At 34.0% G+C, this 19,244-nt stretch overlaps 1 protein-coding gene and 1 long non-coding RNA gene across 10 annotated transcripts in view; one reads left to right on the forward strand and one right to left on the reverse strand.

The window, feature by feature from the left end:
- Positions 1 to 19,244, forward strand: part of ZBTB20 (zinc finger and BTB domain containing 20) — a 762,522-nt gene that overhangs the window by 316,830 nt on the left and 426,448 nt on the right. For 2 of the 9 annotated variants that reach the window (XM_045540230.1, XM_045540232.1), the window contains one exon: positions 12,121 to 12,197. The exons of 6 other annotated variants lie outside the window; for them this stretch is intronic. The gene's annotated coding sequence lies outside the window, so the exon portion shown is untranslated. Of the gene's footprint in view, positions 1 to 4,766; positions 4,794 to 12,120; positions 12,198 to 19,244 lie in introns of those variants that run through there. One more of the 9 variants, XR_006732696.1, reaches the window with a different exon arrangement.
- Positions 2,427 to 14,631, reverse strand: LOC123630524. The gene is made up of 3 exons (XR_006732698.1): positions 14,544 to 14,631; positions 14,322 to 14,388; positions 2,427 to 2,491 (listed from the first exon to the last, which is right to left on the reverse strand). It is a non-coding gene; the product is annotated as an uncharacterized LOC123630524 (long non-coding RNA).

Here is a 19,244-nt window from a genome sequence, read left to right on the forward strand (position 1 = left end):
GTACTCATCAAAATATGAATTGAAGGATAGCTCAAGAATAGAACAAGATCAAAATAAGTCAGTAAGGTAAATATGCACATGCTCATAGAATCCATACATTTATTTTGAATTCTCCCTGAAGGTTTACTTCTGATTTTGAGGAAAGCTTGGACTTCTGAAATTGAGGTCTAATATTAATAGTTCAGAACATATTTCCCATCTGCATAAACAGAGTAGATCTCTGACAACCTTCTAAGATAAGGTTAATTTTATTTCCTTTCTAGTTAATAATTATTAAAATTCTGTTGTTGGTTAATGGATCTTTTATTTTTGTGTATTTCTAAGTGCTTGTTATGTAATGTAGTAACGCATACCAAAAATGTGTTTTGTTCCTAGAATGTATTTTTTAACTGTTAAACCTTAATCTCATTTTTAATTTTGTTGTATTGGATCATGTGCAATGACCATGGGCCTGGAGGCATAGAAAGCCTTGAAAATAAATCATCATTATTCTCATTATTACTACCTACAACATTACTGGATTTCTAGATTGAAGAACAATCCACACTCTTTTAAAGTTTGATGCATTAATAACCAGGAATGCCACTAAGCCAGAATAGAGATATTGGTTTGTTTGCAAAGTGATGGAAATTATCCCCTTTTGCAATTAAAGAAGAAAGAGAGTATAGGGAATGTGGAAATTAAACCATAAAGAAGTACCTTAAGCCCTAAAGATATGAGGATTTATCTGCTATAATTCAGTAAAAAGACATTGGAACCAGAAAATATTACAGCAACAGAGAACCTTAGGAATTATTTATTCCAGTCTCCTCATTTTGGAGATGAACAAAACTCAGGCCTAGAATTCCTATCCAAGTCTTAGAGCTAAATAGTTAATGGCATGGCTGGGACTTTTTTTAATCACAGTTCTCAGGAGCTAAATTATCATAGCCAAACCAGCTAATATGTGATCAAAGCCTATACCATAACCCTTTCAAGATCTTGGGTGAATAAAGGAATATTAGGTATAGGAAATGAATCTACATATAAGTTTTTTATTAATAAAAATATGAACAATATATATTATACACAATTTGTTTACTTAATGTACTAGTTGCTTTATAAAAGTTGTCTCTAATCCTTGCTACCACACTCAGCAACCGCTAAGCAAAGTAGGAATCATTTCCATTTTATAATGAAAAATCTGAGCCCTGGAAAAATTAAGTAGCATCCAAGATTGCAAAGCCAATAAGTGAGTTTGTATTAATATTACTACCAGATCTAACTGATTCAAACTCTGCTGTCTTCTGCTTGGTGTTTTTAATCTATTGCATCTCATTTTGCCTTAGCTTGTGGGGTCACAGAGGTCATTAGTTCTTTTAACTCAAATATCTGAAAAACTGAAAAATGTTAGGAAAGTATTAATAAGAAAGAAAGTTACATTTGGCAGGTGCCCTCTCTGCATAAAGCTCTTTATGTTTAATTTTCATAGCATTGCCTCAAGACTCATGTTATAATCCTCAGTTTACAGTTTACAGTTTTGGAAACAGGCTCAGTGACATTAAATTAACCATACAACTTAGAGGAAAAAAAAAAAAAAGCCTAAGCCAACATTCAGACTGATCTATCTGACCCCAAGTATTCTTTCCATTATTCCACCCACCTCCTAGTCTATTCTTCTCCTGGTTAATTTTCTATGGTCCACACACCTCAGTTCCTCCTCTGGCAAAGTAGAATTATAATACATGCTCTCATAGACTTCCCAAGAAGAAAAGAGTGTGTTGAGAAGTTGCCTTTAAATTTAAATTATATCATCTTGTATGGAAATAAATATCATGTCTTCTGTATGTTTCCTTTCTTTGGGAAATGAGGATCTGGAAAGATTGCTGAAATCTTTAGCACTGGTCTTTCATCTCTGCATCATCTTGACTCACTCTGTGTCTGTGCCCAGCACTCCCATCATATCACAGATAATGGTACCAAGAACCTAGATCATACTTAAAAACAGCTTTGAAAAGTGAATGAGAAATAAAATAATTATATTTATTACACAAATAAGAAGGAATAATTCAAATGTTTAATAATTGGGCTTTGGTTTACATTTTCCTTCTCAAGACTTACTTCATTGAAGCCTAATGATGTAATCACAGGTAAAGGTCTATGAAAGTGCCCTAGCCTTACTGCTATTACGAAAATACAAAACTTTGAAAATTAAAACATACTTATAAATTGCTGGCATTGTTTTCTAATGACCACTGAGGACCACATTGAAAGTGAACTTCTCAGTGAATACAGGACTGCGAGAGAGAATGAGGAAGTGAGTGAGAGAGTGAGAGAGGCTTGAAACACTTACTGATGGTGGGTCCCACTGCACACGTGATCCTGAATTTCCTTCCATGTGTCGACTTTAGCAGCACTGCATGTAAACACTCCCATTTCAGAGGAGGCCACTTTCTATCATTGACACTCTTGAACAACTATTCTGAAACCAGTTGTCACTGCAGAATAGAGTCTGGGAATGGGATGTGGGGCATCAGTAATGGATAACTATTTATGTAATAGTAATTAAAAGCAATGCTACCTGTTAGGGTTCTGGAGAAGTTGTTTCTACCCGCTTCTCCCCACTGTACTTACAGAGTTTTGACTTCCAAGTTTATCTGTGTGAAAGCCCTTAGCAGTCCATTCTAGTCTTCGAAAGTAAGCCAGTTAAAAAACACCCTTCCTGCTTAGCAGAAGGGACTTTGTTCTTTGCCTCAACCTTGCTCTTTGCAATATGTTGCTAGTGGCCCTAAATCAGAAAGTGCATTAATATATCTTTTGAATTTCTGGGTCTCCTCAGGAGAAAAAAAAATGTTTTCAACAATCTTATAATATTTTGTTAAAAATCCAATTCTGGTTCAATGTTTTGTTCTCAAAGGAATTTTGAATGAAGAAAAAGCTTTTGTAAAAGGGAAGAAGCTTATCTAATCTCTTCAAGACTGATGAGAAGCAATCAGGAGCCTTGTGACTCTTTGAAACAGTAAATTTCTAGGGAATTAGGCACACGTTTCTCAGGAACAATAAAGAGTGTTATACTTCAGGTTGGCTCTAAAAGCACCCCTTCATGTATCCCAAAAGGCAGTTTGAAAGCATCATTCTCTGTGTCAACTGGAAAAGGGAGGAGGCCATGCTGAGCTGAAATTCTTTCAGGGGGTCATGAGGCATTGCATACAGAATGAAGATCACTCTTCTGATTAGTATAAAATTCAGTGTTATAAACCTCTTATGATAAAATATCTTCAAAGATTTAGGAAAATAAATTGGTTTATGCAAGAGAGTTACTGAATATTAAAAGATTTAGATTTTTGACAAGGTCTTTTACTTGTTTGCCAAAGTACTAACTTGACCATATAAAATTTGCCTAACTTTTGCTATGATTTTACTGAACTGTTCTTTGCTCAAATTACTTGAATGTTGTAAGACTTTATTGAATAATCAATAATGAATATGTATGTAGCATTGTTATTATTGCCATTGTTGCTATCAGTATTGTGTTCTCTAAGTTAGGGCTGGCAGAAATAGCCATGAATCTGTTTACGCATTTAACCCTACATCTGTGTTATCTTCTTGTAGCACTGGAAAGTGTCAGCGGGCCTCACTAGACTCTGGCTGCTCAGCAATTTAGACTCTTCCAGCCTGGAAAACGTATCAGTGAAGTTTTATTCACAGGCCCTTTTAGGAGATAGAGAAACAGTTTGCATACAAAGCTCCTGTTTTTAAAATAAGAACTGACTCTATCAAGCTATATGAGACTCTCTGATTGATGACATAATACTGTCTACATTATCATTGCAATTACCACTAGGGAGGCAGCAAATGTAATTGAAAGGAAGGAGTATGGGGATGACTGTCTGGAGACTTGACTCAGGCATTGTCAAACAGTTTCGTCTTAAGATCATTTTCCTTATCTGTTGGGGACACTTTCCCCTATCTGGCAGACATATTATGCAAAGAAGTCAAAAGATATATATATGAAGATTTAGAGTTCCATGGCACAAAGAAAGTTCATAAATATCATGCATTACAGTGGAAGTATTTGTAGAAGTGTAAATCAGTTTGAGGTCTCAAGAGTAAGGCCCTTTATCTGAGCTCTTAGTGGTTAGAAATTAGTTTGTTTTTGATTTGCCATATAGGAAGTACTGTGTTGCTTCTAAGTACTGTTCATACATTGAAAATGACTGAGCATGAATTACCAGTGATATATTACTTCTTTTAAAGGTTTGTTTTAAAAGCATGTTACTATAAATTCTCTGAGAAGTTTCTCTCAAATTAAAAAAAAAAAAACTACTTTACCTCCCATTACTCAATGACTTTCTTAAGGGAAAGAACCAGGGGTACTTTACCAATTTTCTGTCTCAGTCACTGAAACTGGCACCAGATATGTCTTCAGTAAATGTTTTTTGAACATCCTGTGTAAAAATGTTCGAATATATTTACTAAAATTTGTAAGAAAAAAAAAAAAAAGACTGTATACTGATTTCATTAATTTGACTACACGCATGCCATGTGATGTAGACAGATGATGCACTCATATTTTTGAAAATTATACAGCCATTAAAAAAAGAATAAATTATATCTATAGCTATTGACCGGGAAAAATGACTATAATTTATCAAGTGAAAATAGCAAATTTTCAGCATAATAAGTATTTATGAATAAATATGTTGTATGTGTTTATGTGTTTTTATGAACATGAAGAAAGCTATAGAAAAATTCATACTATATTCTTCACTTTGGTCATTTCACAGGCTTGGGAATGAAAAAGGATTCAGAGAAGATTATTAATTTTTTTTTACTCATTTTTTATTGTTTCACTGGTTGCAATGAAATCTATTACTAAAGAAGTTTGAAAATGAATAAATAAAATTACTTTAAAAATTACTACCTTTTTGTTTCCTGGAAAAGTAGGCGGAGAAAAATAATCAGCACACAGAAGTTTTAGTTTCATTTGTATTGCCTCAACTTTTCTAACACAAAATAAAGTACATACTCTAAGTAGATTGATTCATTTATTCAACAAATATTTCCTGGGTTCTAGGCTGGTACTAGTTTTTGTTAACAAATCTGGGGGTGTGTGTGCGTGTGTGTGTGTGTGTGTGTGTGTGTGTGTGTGTGTGTGTGTGTGTATGCATGTGTGAATATAAAGCTGAGCTCTTTCATGATTCAGGGTCATACCTGGAATCATATGCAAAAAACTAATAGTTGAGCAATTAAAAGTTAATTTGATTATTTGCCATTTCTCTGGATACATAACCTACATAATGCACAAGAAAACTTCTTAAAAATTCTCTTTTTTTGCCATCTCTCTCATCCACAAATTTTCTCCCATTACAGCTACCCCCAATGTTTCTCCTGCCTTTTTCTCACCTTCCTCTTTAAGAGTTCTCACTAACCCTCTGCAACTGAAGTCAATTAATTTTTCTGCTCACTTCTATTCTCCTTATTGGATCAGTCTTATTCTCTTTCAGTTGTAAATTTCACTAGACTTTCTGGATTCTCCTATTTATCTCACTCACTGAAAACAAACACACAAAAACAACCAAAACACCTCTGCAAAATTAGGCTTCTGGACTATATCCCAACAGAAGATCCATAGCAGTTTAGGTAACTGAAGGGGAAAATCCGGAAGCCTTAGGTTAAAAACAAGCATCAGAGTTTCCCTACTTGCATAGACTTGAGCCTAAGAGATGGGCAGACCATCCAAATTGGAATCAGGCAAGAGAAGACTGTATGGTGTGAGGTACTATATTTCCCAGAGTCATTTCATTCTAAATCCATCACAGAATAGTCCTAACAATGACCCAACTTTTATGGGTAGAGGACAGAGATACAGTGAGCTCAGTTAAAACATGGGAAAGTTGTAGTATAATAACTGCAATTAATGATATAAAAGTATATTTCTTTGCCATGTTATAGCCAGTTATGAGTGAAGCTTTAAGAAATAGGAGAGATAGTGGGGGAGAGAAGGAGAAATGGAAGAAGGGGGAACAGAGAGAGAGAGAGAGAAGAAAAGAGAAGAGAGAGAGAAATGGAGAGCATTCCTGGTGGTTGATTAGAGGTTAGGAAGTGTGAAGAAGAAATAAAACATATTTTGACACCCTAGCCTGTTTCTTTTGTTTCGCAAGTCTTCTCTAGTCCCTTATGCATCCTACCCTGGGTGGGCTGGGTCCACTTGGCACTTCCAGCCAGCCAGCTGTCATCTCCTTCCATTTACAGAGCACTTAGAGTGAACCATTTACAGTTGTGGGAAATTCTCTTTAGAATTTGCTCATAGTTGCTTTTGTTGCTTTTAACTCCAGGGGACTGAAGAAGTCAATAATTAGCTGATCATGGCAAGCTTAACCAAAGACATCCCCTTCTCTGCCCTGTGCCTTCAGTATAGGAGATTTATACAGGAAAGAGTGTGAATCCATGTTTATATTATGTGACTCCTACTGTGCCCCAATAGTCTGGTGAGAACTGGAACCCTAGCTAGAAAGATGTCAAACAATAGGGCTGTGGTTAGGAAAAAAAACCATGCTCGTGAAGAGATTTTAATGAGATAAGCAAATGCTTATATAATGTTAAGTGAAAGAAGGGAGATACAAAACTTAAATAAAACATTAATGGTGTTTATGTCTGGGTGGTTATTATTAATTATTCTTCCATTCTTTTCTTTATTTTCTAAAGTGTCCTTAAGAAAGAAAGAGAGAAGAAGGGGGAGGAGAGGAGACAGAGTGGGAGAGAAAAGAAAATGTTCTCTCAAGATATCCTTTTTGCTTTTGTTTTTGATCAGTGAATTGTTTTAATAATCACATCTCCGGTAAGGAAGATATTTATCCTCAGGTTTGAGTGATACGATGTTCTTACTGAGAATTTTTGTCTTTATGGACTATGGAACAATGTTTTGGTCATGTTTAATGTTCAAGTAGCCCTTTAACTCTTGTGGAGTGATTGGGACAGGGAGTTATGGCATAGATTGTTCACTGTTACTGGTGACGGATTAGGATAGCATAAACAGAGCTCTTGTCACTTCAGGTATGAATAGCCAAGAGAAGCAGGGTAGTCCAATGTATATACTCAAACCATGCTTTTGTATATAAAATATGTTTACTTAGATGATAAAGCACTTCACTTTTTATGTATTAATATCAACCTCAGTTAGTACAAGTATTTGAATGGAACAAAAACTACAGGATCAAGAGACTTGGTATTTCCAGAACTCTATAATCTGCTTATTTAAATGTTTACCTATTTATCTTATTCTCACCTTATACTTCCTCAGACTGTTTTTATTGCTTCTGTTCTAATTTAGGTCTCACAGCAGCTCTTTATAATCTAGGCGTTAATTATCCTTATAATTGACACCTACACCTAACTCTGAAAGGACACTTAATCTTTCCTAGCTTGAGTGGTTCTTCTGCCATTTCTAAATTTCTCTTCCCTTCATCTCTGCAGGCTCTAGGCCCTAGGTGCCTTTTAAAGTTACCTTCACTTGTTTACTCTTGGCTCCCCCTAACTCAGCATCTTTGTAGCTCAGAGGTTCCTAATCCAGGCTGCATATTAAAAAATGACCCATCAGGTTTAAAAAAAAAAGTACCAATGCATTGACCCCACTCAGATAGTCTGCTTTGATTGGTCAGAGGTAGAGGCTAGCCGCATGGTCAACTGTTTTAGGGACCAAACTCTTATTTCATCTTGAAATTTTCAGTTCAGTAAAATCAGATTTAACATGCTGTTGCATACTGAAAACCATTTTTCTGGCTAATCCTACCTTCCTAATCAGACAATAATAAAGCCTTAACATTATGCATAATATAGCTCTATGTATCATCACACAGACATGCATGTGACACACACACACACACACACACACACACACATATATGCACACATTTCACTAACAACCAAATTTGAACATGTAATTTGATAAAAATAGAATTGCTATTACCATAATTAACTAGCTCCTCTGTGTAATAATAAATAGTTAGAACCTATCACCAAACCAAAAAGTTCTCTTTATCCCTGACTATTATAAATGAAATATCCTACATTGCTAAAGGGTATTAAAAAATTCCTTGAGTCTGCGTAGTGGGAAAAATGGTGGCTGACAACCATGTCAAAAGGAATATACAGTTGATAGCCAAAGTTGGAAACATCTCAAATGTCCATCAGTGGACAAATGGATTAAGAAAATATGGTACATACATATAATGGAATATTATGCAACCAGATAAAGGAATGAAATTCTGACACATGCTACAACATGAATAAAGACATTATGCTAAGTTAAATATGCCAGTCGCAAAAGGACAAATACTATATGTTCCATTTAAAGAAAGTAACTAGAATAGTCAAATTCATAGAAACAGAAGGTAAAGTAGAGTTAGCAAGGGCTGGGAGGAGAAAGGAATGGATAGTTATTATTTAATGGTTGCAGAGTTTTGGCTTGGGAAGATTAAAAAGTTCTGGAGATGGATGGTGGTAATACCACTTAACTGTACACCTAAAAATGGTTAAAATGGTAAATTTTGTTATGTCTATTTTACCACAATAAAAAAGAAAGGCACCTTTGAAAGCTTTTAAGAAATAATGAGTGAAAGTGTATTGTAGTTACAGGGTTTAGGGGCAAAACTGAGCTGCATAGTCTGTTCACAGCACCATTAGAGCTTTATGAAATATAATTTATTAGCTTAAGTAACAAACAGCATTTACCTTGCTGTCATACTTACAAAATTCCAACACTGGTATTTTCCTTGATTCACAAGCAGTAATGGAATTATTTTTAAATTTCTATCTATGTTAGAATTCTCATTCTGGTCAACTTATGCCAGAGACAGAAATACAGTTTTCTTTTTCATCAACAATATTAACTCTTACCAAATTATCTTCTTGGTAGGAGAAACTAGGGCTTTATTGAGGCTATATTTTCCAAAAATTCAGTATGTGATCAGCTGCTCCCTTTTTTCCTGAAAATGTTGAACATTTTTATTGACTTTTATAAATTACTTGGTATACAGGTCTATGAATTTTTACACATGTATAGATTTATGTAACAACCACTACCACCGCCATCTTGATACAAAACAGTTCCATCGCCCCAAAGAACTCCTTCGTGCCGTTTCTTTATCCCTCCTCCCACCACTAATCCTTGGCAACCACAGATCTCTTCTTTGTCACTAAATTGTCCTATAAATGGAGTTATATAGTTCATAACTTTTTAAGACTGGCTTCTTCCACTCAGCATGATGCATTTAAGACTCAGCCATATGGTCGCATGTTTGAATGATTTGTTTCTTTTTATGGCTAAGTAGTATTCCTTAGTATGGATATACGACAGACTATCCATTCATCCATTGAAAGACATTTGCATATTTTCCAGTTTGAGAAAATTATGAATAGAACTTCTATGAACATTTGTGTATAGGATTTTTGTGTGAGCATAAGTTTTTATTTCTCTAGAGTAGTTACTCAGGGGTTGGATTGCTGGGTCAGAGGTAATGTGTTAAACCTTATACTGCCAAACTGTTTTGCTGACTGGCTGTACAAATTTTCATTCCTGTCAGCAGTGTATAAGAGTTCCAGTTGCTCCATATCCTTTTCAACACTTGATATTGTCAATTTTATTTTAGAGATTATAATAGGTGTGTAGTAAAAACACTTTTTTCTTTTAGCTACATTTTTTGAAGCTATAAATGATAATGTGATTCTGGGGTCATAATCATTCCTGACTCACATTTTTAGTGTATTCTATTCCTATGTACTTTCTTCAACAGGAAAAAAATGGTATCTATTATTATTACGTTTCTGATGCTATTACTTTTTTCACACTCTTCTCAGAATTGCTCTTTTCCCTATGATAATACATTAATTTAATTTTTCAGCTCTTCTAAATTTTTTTCCTGAAGATCTAAAAGAATCACCTCTCTATTATCTAAATTCTAATGTAACTTAGTGTGTGTACCTATATAAATGCCAAATGTAGGCCTGTGTAAGAAAATTAATACACTAATGCAATACCTGTTTGTTGAACACTTGCCGCACCTCCACCAATTAGGTAAAACATACATACTACAACAGGAAAGGACAATCTTCAAGATATTAAATTATAATTCTCTTTGCACTTCTAATGTGGGGGCAAATAACAATTAAAATGTGATAGCCAAAATAAAAGTCTTTGAGATTAGCACATCAGATGTTGAATGGGTCTTGGTCTGTACTTTAAAATGAGATTTTGGAAAATGAAAACCAATTTATGACAATGAACACAAATTTTCTTTTAGAGGAAAGAACCCTGCCCCAGGAGTTAGACCTATATCACATCCCCATTTCTGCCATTTTGTGGCTTTGGAGCTCAAGCAAATTACTTCTTCATATTTTTTGTGTGTGTCCATAAAATTAGAAGGTTGGTCTAGATGATCTCTACGATTCCTTCCACCTTAAAACTTAAAAACATACAATGTATCTTTGTAGGATTTACATCTAATTACCAATGATCACAATAAAGGAAACATATTATTTTTAGCAAATACTTAACATAATTAACAAATTTATCATCATTCTTGCCGTAGGACTTTATCTGTACCCTGATATAGAGGCCTATTTTCATCTTAACCTCTCAGAAGCATTTCAAAATGTGATATACTCTGTCTTTTTTGTAAAAATGTCATCCCTTGGCTCCTGTGACCTCACACTGGATTTCCCCCTACTTTACTGACTTGTCAGTCTCTTTTGTTAGCTCCTCCTCTGTTCCATTATACTCCCTAGATGAGCTCATCCAACCCAATGGCTTTAAATGCCATTTATATAGCTGGTGACTCTCAGATTTTTATTGCAAATCCTACCTTAACCTATCACATCGAGTCCAAATTTATAAATGCAACAATTTACTTGCTATCTTTGTTGGACGTCCACTGAGCATCTTAGATTTAATAAGAGATCTTGATCCCCAGCTTATCTCTGTGAATAGCACCATCCAGCTGGAAGAGCCCTGCTCAAGTTATTTTTCTCTCTCTCTCTCTCTCTCTTTTCTTTTTCTTTTATTCTTATGTCTTTGGCTGTACAGTTTCCTCAAAAATTTGGCTTCTGATTCATTTTTTCAGGTCATTTCCATGTGTGAGTAACCACATCAAAAATTCTCAACTACATATATCCTTAAAGCTTGATAACTCTATACTTATTTTTTAACTGGCCTTGTGCTTTTCCCATTCCTACCTACAAGTTCAATAATGGTGACTGTCTTGAGGTTTTCGGAAACAATAGGGTGGGAAACATACCCTTAATATGCTCTTGTGCTGAGCAGGTTGCCATTGTCTGTCTGACAAATAAGGCTTGGAGGAAGATGCTTATCTCTTGGTAAGGGTGTCCCTTTGCTTCAGTTTGGGGTACAGAAGGAATTGGCTCCATGTTAAGCAGCTTTGATCTTATCCCTGTGCAAGGAATGCCATCCATCATCTAGTCCCAAACCCGCTACATACCTTTTAATATGCCCCCTGTAGCAAGGCAGATCTCTTTCTGATCTCCCTTCCTGGGCATGATTTATTTTGCTAAGGAAGATGGGCCATTCCCCTACTCATAAATTTTCAATGAATGACTCCAAATTGCTCAAGGAATGCAGTCCAGCTCTTCAGTGTGACAACTGAAGGCCCTTCAGAATTGGGTTATCAGAATTTCTATAGATAATAAACTATATATTGAAATACTGTATTTAAAGGGCATACCACATTGCCTAGAATATTAGGTGCTCAATAATGGTAATTATTTCATTAACCAAATTACTTAGTGTTTTAAATGTTTAAGAATTTTCCTTACAAAATAAAAAAAGAATATATGCTAAGATCCAGCAATCACTTCTAGAAATCATCTTTCCATAAGAAATAATTTCACATGTATGACAATTTTCATTGTAGCTTTACTCATAACAACAAAAATTTAGAAGCATACTAGATTTACCTCAGAAGATAAATGGTTTAATACCTTGTTACATTAGATTATATATGGCTATTACAAAGAATAAAATAGATCCATATGTACTGCTCTGAAAAGATCCTCATAATATATTTTAAGTTAAAATAGGAAGTTTTAGGTTAATATAGGTAATTATTTCATCTTAAATTGACACAGAGTGAAATACAATGGTCTAAAAGAATGGGGAAGAGTGGCTATCTTAAGGAGTGACAGAAGATTGCAGAGACAGACAGGTTCGTCAATTCTTGTTAAAATTTATTTTTTAAGTGGTGGGATTGTTTGTGATTTATATTATTATTTTTATTTTGTGTTTAAAGGGGGTAGTTTTCAGGGGTTTTTTTATGGCTTTATTAAGGTATAGAGTACAAATAAATCTTGTGTATGTTTAAGATGTACAATGTGATGATTTGATTGTACATATACACATTGTGAAATGATTACCGCAGTCAAGGTAATTAACACATCCATCATCTCATATAGTTACCATTTTTGTGTGTATGCGTGCTGAAAACACTTAAGATCTTACTCTCTTTGCACATTTAAAGTATACAATTAAGTATTATTAACTTTAGACACCATGCTGTATATTTGATCCCCAGAACTTGCTTATCTTATAACTGAAAGTTTGTGTCCTTTGACCACTATCTCCCCATCCCCTGCCCCTGGCTCTGACAATCACCATTCTACTCTCTGCTTCTATGGATTTGATTCTTTTTAGACTCCACATATAAGTGAAATCACAGTAGTTGTCTTTCTGCATCTGACATAATGCCCTCCAGGTTCATCCATGTTGTTGTGAGTGGCAGGATTTCCTTTTTTATGGCCAAATAATATTCCACTTTATATATACTATATATACACAATGCATAATGAAACTAATTTTTTTCTCATCAGTGTTACAATGAAATGGCCTTTTTGTAGTAGAGTAAAACAACAGTTTTGTAGAACACTGTTTTGCTTAAAGTCACAGTGTCCAAGAACCTATAACCTATTAATGATGTTAAGTGAAGACTGACTTACTGTGTGTGTGTGTACGTGTGTGTGTGTGTGTGTGTGTGTGTGTGTATCTCTAATTTTTCTTTATTCATCTGTTCATGGACACTTGGGTTGTTTCCACATCTTGCCTGTCGCGAATAATGCTGCAGTGAATATGGGAGTGCAGATGTCTCTTCTACATACTAATTTTATTTTCTTTGGATATATACTCAGTAGTGGGATCCCTGGATCATATGGTAGTTCTAGTTTTAATTTTTTGAGAAACTTTCATACTTTTTTCTATAATAGTTGTATCAATTTACATTCCCACCAAAAGTAGACGAGGGTTCCCTTTTCTCCACACCCTCACCAAGGCTGGTATCGCTTGTCTTTTTGATAATAGCCATCCTAACATATAAGGTGAGATCTCATTGTGGTTTTGATTTGCATTTTCCTCATGATTAGTGATGTTGAGCACCTTTTTAGTATTTTTCAATCAAATTTTTTTAAAGTTGTAAAAGCCCATGTTAAAACTGTAAATGTTGCCTTGGAAGAACCATTAGGAACCATTTATATATTATCATGAATTGATTTGTTGATTTGCTCTTAACTTGGAAAGTAAAATGTAGTATTGTGGGAAAAAATGAAATAAAATTTAGAGAAAGTGAAGCTTTTTAAAGACGAATTATTCTTACTTAACAATTTGCTAGGGCCAAACTTTTTTAGTGCAATCAAGGAATCTTGATAATAGCACTATTTTATAGATTTTTAACTCTGTCAGGAACTACATACCATATTTTATCTATAAGCTTCTATAAAGTCATCCAGAATTATTAGTATATTTTCTGTTACTTTGACTATTATAGAAGTGTTCAATTATATGTTATATAATTAATAAACCCTATGACATTCAACATCAAATATCATAGATTGACTTTTTAGTTCTTTTTTTTAACGGTTGAGTACATATGAATATATAAAGGTAAATTCTTGACAGTTTTGCTCTAAGTAAAGGCAGGAAAACTCTACTACTTTTTGTATGTATTGAAAAAATTCTATGTGTACATGAAGGCATTTGTTTTTACCACCTCCTAGGAAAACTGTCAGTGAATCTAGAAGTTACCTGAGAATTTCCTATATCTAACCATAGGAGATTCAATAATAATAATAACAACAACAATGATAAAGCAATATAAAAGCACAGTTTGCAAACCCAGCACCAATTTATGTGAAGTATTAAGACTACTAATTTAAGGTACCAAATATTAATATAGAAAATGGAATTTAATCAAATAAAGATTCCCTTCAGTAGGGAAACTATCTGTATACTGTATTTACTCTTGCCTTGTTTCACTGTAAGGCCATGCTGATTTTCTTCCTACCTCTGACATACTGCTCAAATGCCTTTTCCACGGAAAGCTTGTTCCTCTGTGATGACATTCATGGAGCCTGTGGAAATGCAATAAAAGCTAAATTGTCCTAAGAAAATTAAGAAAACAATAATCTGCGAGGCAGATATAAATATTTGATGCTGCAGTTACATTCATGCATTCATTTAATTATTAGAATATATGGAGATAGAGTATAAGGTTCACAGATTTTACCTTTTATCCAAATATACTGAAGGTATTGAAAAATCAGAATTATTATGCTTGCAAAGTAAGACAGTATCATAAAATCCTGAAGTTGAAAGAGTTCTCAGAAATTACCCAGTACAGTGATTTTGTTTTGTAGATCAGGTGCTGATAAACTATGGCTTTTGGGCCAAATCCAGCCTGCTGTTTGTTTTTGTATGGCCTGTGAGCTAAAAATGGTTTTTACAGGTGAACATTTGCAGTCTATTTCATGACAGAAACACTGTCTTTGGACCCCACTTAAGCAAAATGTTATGCTCTAAAAATGAACATTATGCTACTCATTAGTAGACCTGTATTTCAAAAAAAATTATACTTACTTTGTTACTAAAAATTCAGGTAATTTGTTTTCTCTGTTGTTATGTAATATCTACATAGTGTAACATCTCTGACTTTGCCTCTTGACCCTCAAAGCCTAAAATATTTATGATTTGGCCCTTTATAGAAAAAGTTTGCCAACCCCTGTTCTAGAGAAGGACCTAAAGCCCAGAAAAGCTGAATAATGTTCCCAAGGTACATCTATCTCTTTGAATCAGACTATTTCTAATATTGGATGTGTTCTGGAGTGTCTGGTTTGAATCCTAACTCCACCTGTTACTGGCCTCTTGACCTAGAGCAAGTGACTTTCAACTTATCTTTGCCTCAGTTTCCTTATTTATAATATAGTATTGTTGTGAGCATTAAATGGGATAATATATGTATGAAATAATTACAACAGTTCCTTACACATGGTTAGTACTCCAGTAACTGTAAGGTATTATTATAATTAGTGGCGATATGTTGAATTTATAGGGTATCCTAAAGAGAAGGGATTAATGTTCACATCTGTTACTGTCTCTCATTTTCCTGTAATAGGGGTAAGGTTATATCATCTCAGACCTAAGGAAAAATTAACACGTATTCACTTTCTCGTTTTTATAGTGTGGTTTGTTCATCCTTCCTTAAAATAGCTCTACAAGTTAATACAAAGAAATTATGAACTTCTAAAATACATACATAATTTGTAATATTGATGTGAAAACTTAAACACAGAGTACTTAAATGACAGCCACACAGTACACCTGCCTTGAGTCTAGCAGATTAGAGTGAAATCCCTTTGTTCTCTCATCCTGTTGGGCACTTTGACTGTATTTAAGACTATTTGAACTGATTACATTTCTATTAATAATTTGACAATGAGTCAGCTACTGATTTTTTTAAAAATCATATTTAATTTACTTTGTGCAATGGTGAAGTGTTCTATTTCTGTTCATTCTTTTCTATGTTATTGACATAAAACATTATTTGCCCAGTTTATTGATTCTCTTCATCTACTGCTTAGACTACAAAGCTATGATGCTGAGCTAGATGAAATCCAGTGAGATAAATGCCCTATATATTGGATCATTTAGTATTTTACCCTGTTAGTTCTCTTGCCTGTGGCAGCTATAGTTAACTATATTTTTTAACATAAGGAAAAAACAAGACAGTTTTATTCCTCCATGAAATGAAAGAGGATAGCATGTTTTCTGCTTTAAAAAAATCTAGAATTTTGGTTTCTAAAAAAGACCCTCTGTGTGGTTGACAGTTTCTAGGGAAAAATTTGCTATAGACTATAGGTTATGCATTGGATTTAAAGAAAAATCACAGCAAAAGAACTAATTCTAACTGTGACTTATTAAAGTGATAAGGATTGGTATGGCCTATAATTACTTCCTCTGTGATTCCTATGTGGTGTTTGCTCAATTTACTGGTCCAAGCAAGATTTTATTCTTCTTGGCCCTGTAGATCTAACCTCACAAAAGATAACATATTTTTTTTCTGTTTCATTCATCATCACCATCATCTTCCTGAGGTTGCTATCATTTATAATAGAAGATGTATCTTAACATAAAAAGAAACACTGGGATGGGAAAAATGGTGCCGTGTATAATCTTAAATTAAGAAAATAAATTCATTACTGCTTGATGCATCCATAATTAAATAGATAGTTCAAAAGGCAAGATTTTGAAAGCAAACAATATAAGTAAAATCCATATGTGGCAATCTACTCTGTAGATAAACCAGGCCAAATCAGAAGAAATTCAAGGTCAATAAAAACCACTAGCACTTTATATTTGTCCAAATATAGTTCTGCCATATTTCTGTAATGAGTTTAAGTATAAATAGCTTACAATTATGTATTTCCATAACATCTAGTACTTTACCTAGTATAGTATGTAGCATATTGTAATTATTAATTTAATTATCTGAATCCACTTCTTGGGCAGACCTTATTCTGTCTTGATCACCATGGTGTTCAGTGTTATCAGTGTAGTTTAGAATCTGATACTCAGTAGATCCTTACATTAGGTTGAAAGAATGGATGAATGTTCATGAACGAATGATTTTTAAGGGACATAATTATTGTTTTTCTTTTACTGATTGCCATTACATATACATATACATCAGCTAATAGCCAACTTTTCAAATATATTTGAAATTGGGAATGCTTTTGATGTTTATGTCACCCATTCACAGATATTTCCACTTATCTCTGCACATCAGCCAGTTTCTAAATTAAGGATATAATGCTCTATTTTCAAAGATTTAGATTAAACATTTGCATCAAGACTTTGTTCAAATATTACCCCCTCTACTGAAATTACCTTGATTACACCAGCTATAATTAATTGCATATTCTCTGATGTCCCATACACTTTATCTAGGAGTCTATTGGAATTTATTTTCAGACTTTTGTCATGGTATATCAAATTATATTTGGACCCTACATCACACTTAGTTCCTCTGCCTTGTAAAGTGCTACATTGTAGATTCTCAAATACTTTTGCATTAAAAAAAAGTCATAGTTAAGGAAATAAGCTGACACATGGTTAAACTTAAAAAATATTTTTTACTCACTTAGAGCATTTATTCCCAGCGCATCGATCAGAGATCTATTGCCAGTACCATAATGGCCAGTCACTTCTACCTCAATACTGCCCTCCATTGGATAGAAGTGCCTGTGAATCTTAAATATCTCTTGTCTTTGGGGACTTCTAACAAGCCTTCGCCATGATAGTAGCTGTTATTAATTAACTAGTTAAGTCATTCATTCAATGAATATTTTATTGAGGAACTATTGAGAAGAAATGAATGGGAGATTTTTGTTCTCAAATAGATCACTGTATAATAGAGGAAAATATAAACAAATAATTACATGACAGCAAGTTAAATGCTCTGAAATATACGTAAGATACTGTGGGGGCATATAGGTAGGTAGAGCATGTGCTTACTGAAGAGTCAGCACCTCCACTTTGCTCGTTAGTGTTCTCTCATGTTCCCCACATCAGATGATACTTGCATCCTACTAAGCCTCTCCTGCTTCCCCATTTTCTCCTTGGCCTTTTAAGAGTCAATTCTCAGTTGCTTTAAGTCAGAATTTGGTGCAGCCTTTTAGCTTATTCTTTTTAAAAAGATGGTAATCCCTGTCTCAAACACATCTAAACAAACCAAACTAAGGATTTTCCTCATACTATTTCATTAATCATACTGAGATGGAATACTGGCATAGATTAGGTTAGGCAGCCAGTTGAAAGATAAAGTACCTTAATGAGAAAACTTCCACTCCCCAAATGTTTAACAGGCTTGTACATATTAATAGCAACAGCTAACATTTACTGAGTAGTTACTATGTGCCAGTTCTTGTTCTAAGAGATTTGTATGTAAAGCTATATCATTCCATCCTCGTAACAACTCTTTAAAATAGTCACTATTCTTATCCTAATTTTACTGGTGAGGAAACTGAAACACAGAGAAGAAAAAATTTGTCCAAGGTCAAGTATGTGGCAAAGTCAAGATTCAGTCCCAGGGGGTCTAAGTCCAGAGCCTGTACTTTTAATTAGTTTATATACTCCTTAGAAACAAGTCTCCAAATTAAAATTTATCTTTATATGACTCTACAAAGTGTTCTTGTTTCCTCTGTGTTTGTATGAGATCATCTTTATTTTAAAATAGATAAACGATGGCTGTGTTCCCCTTCAATTTGGATATGCTGGGGAGGTGAGAAGTACAGTTTCATGTGTAGTATAAATGAGTGGACAGTTACTATGTTAGAAATACAGAATATGTTTATTTATGATAAGTTATGTGATTCCCTAGAGTTAACCTGTCTAAAGTGTTTATGTGGTGATAGTCTAAGAGTCTAAGCAATTCTTTAAAAAATGGATGCTGCCGACTTTTGTAATATTTAAGCTAGCCTCAAATAATGACCTGGATACATATTAGAGAATGAATCTCTGCTCAGTACTCTACTCCAATGAAAAAGCCTTTCTGTTTTCTTTTTTCTCCCTCTTCACCAACCTTCTACTGTTAATTGCATTCCTACTTTCCTCTTCATGTAACAGCCATTTTGTCTCAATGAAAACCTTAAAGTAGGCATTATTAAAACAATCACGTATTGTTTCTTCATCTGTAAAATGAAGGATTGGATTAGATGATCTTCAAGGTCCCTATGGGAAGACTCTATCTATATGTTTGATGTAGATACCATTATATTAAGAAAAAAATTATACAGTAATCTGTAACCAAGACACATCACGATCGTCATTGATGTAGAACATTTTTATCCATTATTTAAAGTCTGGTTTTATTATTATGGATTTTTTTTAAAATTCACTAAACTGCTTCAAAGAAAAAAATTTCATATTTTTG

The sequence above is a fragment of the Lemur catta genome, chromosome 1, assembly GCF_020740605.2.
Source record: "Lemur catta isolate mLemCat1 chromosome 1, mLemCat1.pri, whole genome shotgun sequence".
Taxonomy (NCBI): Eukaryota; Metazoa; Chordata; class Mammalia; order Primates; family Lemuridae; genus Lemur; species Lemur catta.